This window comes from Theobroma umbraticum, unplaced genomic scaffold, assembly GCF_002168275.2.
Source record: "Theobroma umbraticum cultivar Fairchild unplaced genomic scaffold, ASM216827v3 scaffold_239.1, whole genome shotgun sequence".
Taxonomy (NCBI): Eukaryota; Viridiplantae; Streptophyta; class Magnoliopsida; order Malvales; family Malvaceae; genus Theobroma; species Theobroma umbraticum.
The window spans coordinates 2,919,549-2,925,284 of NW_018397273.1; the positions used below are offsets into that span (position 1 = coordinate 2,919,549).

At 31.8% G+C, this 5,736-nt stretch overlaps 1 non-coding gene across 1 annotated transcript; it reads left to right on the plus strand.

The window, feature by feature from the left end:
* The first annotated feature begins 285 nt into the window (after window positions 1–285).
* LOC149526447 (small nucleolar RNA R71) lies at window positions 286–391 on the plus strand. Its single transcript, XR_016352005.1, has one exon. It is a non-coding gene; the product is annotated as a small nucleolar RNA R71 (small nucleolar RNA).
* The last annotated feature ends 5,345 nt before the right edge of the window (window positions 392–5,736 follow it).

Sequence of the window (5,736 nt, forward strand, 5' to 3'; positions counted from 1 at the left end):
CAAAAGGACTTTGCACACTATTACTACCAAAAGATTCAAGAGTTTTAGTTAGAATAACTACCTGAGTGGATAATGCCGAAAAAACATTTACATCATAAATTCCAGCAACTTTCCAATGCATTGCTCACTCTATTGGCCATTGGTAATTGTTTCCTACTATCTCTTCCAAGAAATCGTATTCCTTATTAATTGATTTAGCCATTAAAGCTCATAGTAGCATCAATGGTAGTTTGAACCTGCCCATTCAAACCATTATAGAGAGTTTGCACCTGAAGCTAGTTTGGAAGACCATGATGAGGACAATGCCAAAGTAGTTTTTGTGTCTTGCCCAAGCTTCATACAATGATTCAAAATCTAGCTACATGAATGATGTAATATCATTCCTTATTTTTGTTGTCTTAGTCGGAGGAAAGAACTTGGCAAAGAATTTCTGAGCAAGATCATCCCATGTTGTTATTAAGCCAATAGCAAATGCATTTAACCATGCTTTGGCTTTATCCCTCAATGAGAAAGGAAAGAGCCTTATATGAATTGCATCATCTGTGACATCGTTATATTTGAAAGTGTCACAAATCTCTAAAAAGTTTGATATATGGCCATTGGCATCATCATTTGGAAAGATCCAAACTGAACTAAGGTTTGAATCATGGTGATGATAGCCAGCTTGATCTCAAAATTGTTTGCTTGAATAGCTAGCCTTCGAATACTCAATGGAATTCCATGTACCAAAGAAGCAGCATAATCCCTAAAGCAATGATTGGTAGCCACTACATGCTCTTGGATTTGCTATTCACCTTGTTGATCAACCATTGTATTTACTAGAGCTACACCTTCTTGATTCTCTCGTCGAAGTCTGCAAAATGTTCTCTCAATTTCTAAATTGCACGGGATAGTCTCAAAGTTGCTTACTCTTCTTATACAGCAACTAAACAAAAATGTAAAACAAAAATAAAACTTAAATTAAGACTAATATGTAAGATTTTAAAATTAGCAAAAACCAAAGAAAACAAAATCCCCAGCAACAATGCCAAAACTTATTGTCGATTTTGCACACGCAAGTATATGTATCGAACAAATAATATATATGGTAAGTCTAGATTATTGTTCTCACAAGGATTTGTTTCTAAAGTTTCCCTAAGTACTAAAATTAGAAAACAAATTAGTTTGATCTAAGTAAATCGAACATTGAAAAACTAATCAAAGACAAAACTAAAAATCGGCACTAAGTAACCTAATAAACTAAATAAGTTGAGAAAAATAGTATATTAAAGACCTAGGATTGTGGGTTAATTCAACATTTTATCTGGTACTAGCTTTTCTTGTTATTTATCTTTTCAAGGTGGTTTTACTAACCTAGAATCTAAAGCTATGGACAAGTTTCCATCGAGTTGCTTGTACAAATGCCTAACTTAAATTAGTTCACTATATGTCTATATGAATCAATTAAATTAAGTTCATTTAGCAAGTGTCCTAATGTGGCAACATATGGCCATTGGCGTATGTTTACTCGAATCGCGAATCAGATCATCAAAGTGATGTGAACATACACTATTTAAACCATAGTCCAATCTAAAATCTCTCTATCGAGTCTCAATTAGATTCACAAATCAATTAATTATTGACCAAACAATCAAAGGCATTAAAAACATATTTGAATAAGCAAAGAGAAATTAATATTTAAACTACATGTTGAAATCCACCACAATCCTAAAAGAATAGTTTAGTTTATAATATCTAATAAAAACAATATCCAAAGAAATTTAGCAATGAATCTATGTCAAAGAAACTAAGAAAAACACAAACGTAGAGAAAGAAACTAATTATTGAAGCTTTATGACCTCAAATTGTCTTATTTTCTTGCTTTGTTTTTGGCTCATAATCTCCAGAATAGTTGCTTGTTGCCTCCCTCTTTAAACCTCTGAAAAAGGTCCCTTAAATAGGATCCAAGTGACCTAATCTTCAAAATTCTGTCAAATTTTTAGTTTTGGAAACTCGAGGTAGCACCGCGACCATGATTTCTTAGCACTGCGGCACCGTGACAGACTTTGGTAGTGCTATAGTGCTGCCTCTTTAAAGTCATGGTACCGTGCTCTCTAGTTTTTGTATGATGCGCACATCTAGCCCAGTGCCATGGCTACAAAGTTCTAATGTTGCAGTGGTGGTTCCTTTAATGCCACTGCCATGAGTAGCTCAACACTGCACCCTTAGTCACCCTGCTGCCTTATGCAGAACTGCATCTATCGAGCACCATCCAATAAGATTTTCACTTGATATGATCCGAACTAGGTAAAGTAGTAAGCATAAAAGTTTTATCCATGTCTCTTAACTTTCTAACAGCTCAAGAATCACATCAATTGAACTTTTGGAGTGAAGGCTATGCTCCAAATGCCATATCATGTTCAGTTTATGTATACTACTATAGTGCTCCAATTTAGACAAATATTTTGACCATGATCCTATCAGAACTAGGAAAAGGGAGAAACATAAAAATTGTAGCCCTTCCTCTTATCATTCTAGTGGTACATGAATCATTTCATTTAGAGTTCTGTATAGAGATATATGGTCAAAATATCAAAATATATATAAATGAATTCATTACAATACTTGCACGAATTTTCATCAAATGAGCCCTTTATATCAAATTTTCTACAAAAGCAATAAGACAAACTACAGTAATTACTCTTAAAGTAATTTAAAACAAAATAACGTAAAATTTAACTAAAATAACTTAAATTAATTACTCAACATGTAATCAAGCTTAAATTAAAAAGACACCTAAAATGCTACAATCCAAACCTACAATCACAAAGGTCCAGCTACTTAAGCTCCCAAAATGTGTTAAAATAATTCTATATAATAGAGTTATTTTATACATTTTCTCCATAATGGGCATTTTCAGTGCTCTAACTTTCAAAATTCCAAGTTTTAAGCTCCTAAATCACTTCTTATTTAAGTCATACTTCAAAGTAACTAGTATAACTCATAATTCTTATACATATACTCAAATGTAAACTCAAATCTCAATCTAGACTTTAGACTTTAAGATTCATCAATCATTTTCCAAGAATTTAGCTAAGCATCATACTTAAGTGTCCAAGTGCCAAACATATGCATAAATTCATTAAGGTTCTTCAATTGTGCCAATATTCATAGTCATCCACCTATGAGCATAATCATATTCACCAAGGTTTAAATTAGCTCATCAATTAATTTAGTTATTTCAACATATCATCAAAAATTCTTAAACACATTTATAAATTCAAAGTCATTCTCTATATGCACACAAGCCTATTCTTAAGCCTTTAAGTACATTTACCAAAAACATAATTTAACTCCTCAAATAGTTTTAGTTAACACCACATGAGGCTCATATCAAGGTTAGAGGTGTTACAAGTATAACCCGCTAGACCCAAGCAAACTTAACATCGTTCTACATAACTATTATTCATATTATATAAATCATTTATTGTTGACTTTGCACACGCAAGTATATGTATTAAACTAGTAATATAGACAGTATGGCCAGAATCGTATCCCATAGAGATTTGCTCTTAATTTTTTACTAAGTACTAAAATTATGACAAACTAATCTTATTCGAGTAACTCAATTTTTACAAAAATCTAATTAAAACTAAACTAACTCAAACGCTAAATTAAATAACAAAAACTAGAAATTCACTTAAGAAGGGTAGTAGTTTAAAACCTAGGATTATGGGTTCATTCAACATTTCATCTGATACTAGCTTCTCTTATTATTTACATTCATGGGTGGCTTTGCTAACCTAGAATCCAAAACCATGCAGAATGTTGACTCCATTGTGGACTCCATATGTTTTTAATGATAACAAAATATTCCTTATTCAATAATGTCTAACTTTACTGTTTAAGTGTGCAGGATAAAGTTAATTCCCTTAATAAAATTGTTGATTAGAGGTAGGTTCACTTAAAAGATATGTTAATCAATTAAATTGAAGAAGAAGAAAAGGGCTAGTGAAAACAGAACCTCATTAATTGATTAACATAAAGCCTTAATCATAACTAGCATAATTGGGCCTTAGGTAAAAGCAAGACGAAAAAGCTACAATCATTTAGGACTAGGCTTAATTGATTAAAAAGGTGTTGGAAGTTGATAATAGAGGCGTGCTAATCAGTTAAAGAATTAGGCTAACCGATTAGAGCACAGGACCTTAGTACCTTTAAGTGTCAAAATTCAAATTTGAAATAAGGTTGACTGTTGAAAAAAGCTAAAATGGAGAAATTCAAATTTTAAGATTTTCCAATTGATTAAAGTTGATGTTAATCAGTTAAGGTTGAGGGAAGTAAAGCCTCAATCAGTTAAGGGGAAGGTTAACTAATTAACGAAAGTCTGTTGGATAGAGAACTTTGAAAACAAAGATTTCTTAATCTGTTAGAGTCTCCTTTAATTGGTTAACATAATGAACAAAGCTACTAGACAGTGCTAGTTAGAGAATGGCTAATCAGTCAGAGCTTGCCTGTAACCAACTAACGAAACTCTATCTACACATTTGAATTTAATCATTAAAAGATATAATAATGGTTAAAAATTATCTTTAATGGCCAAAATCAATCTCTCAAGTATTTAAAGCCTTTCTACTAGTCAAAAATCATAGAGAGAAGCCATCTAAAGTGATTTTGAGTTTAAAAGATCAAAAACCTTATTTTAACGCCTGTATTTCACTTTTGTCCTTTCAAAAAGTGTTTGAGCTTAACTTTGTACATCTTAGATTAGCTAGGTGATCAATTGTACTTCATTTTTTCTTTATTTCTTGCTTACTTAGAGTGCGCAAGACACTCTAAGGGGTTGACCAAGCTTGGGTTAGCTTGGTTGTTGTTGTAGGTTCTAACTTAGCCTTAGAAAAGTTAGTTTTGAGTTTTGGTGATCCAAAAAAAAAACCATTGTTAAAGGTTGTGGCTAAGCTAGTGAAAAGCTATTGTAAGAGCTTAGCAGAAGCTTAGGAATTCCACTGATTTACTAAATTGGTTTGAAAACCCTTGATTGGGAGGTCAATGTAATGGATGTAGGTCAAGATTTCACTATGAAATATAAATATTTACTATCACATTAACCACAATTGTGCAGATATTTTTGAGTTATCATTCAACAATGGATATAACCATAGGAGCAGTCATCAAACATATGTATATCATAATCACTCTAGAAATTGTTCATAAACACACTAGCAAACAACCACTACATAAGCACACCAACAAATAAATACTTAACATCTTAACCTCTTCATCTATTTTTCCCCCTTTCTGTTATCATTAAAAAAGATATTCAAAACTCCCTTTTAATGAGCGCATCTAGATTTAAAAAGAAATTGTAGGATGATGCAAGTATGATGCAAGTAAATTTTTCAAGTAGAAGTACCATAAGCATTCAAGAAAATTAAGCATTCAAGTGCAGCAGTTCTTTGCATCAAACACAATAGCAAAGACAATAGTTCTTTGTTCTTTCTTTCTCTTTTGTATTTATCAAAAGAGAGGTTAAGAGTAAAACAAGGTTAATTTAAACATGATGCAAAAGGAGAAGGGATAAAAGAGATAATTACTTTTAGATAAATCATGAAACCAATAAGTTTCCAATTGTTAAAACATCAATTGTTAGGAGATAAATCATGAGCTTAGAATAAATGAGTATTTAAGTACATATTCAACATTTTCATCTAATACTCAAGTATTCATGGAACTAAATGAGTATAAGTTTTTAAATAG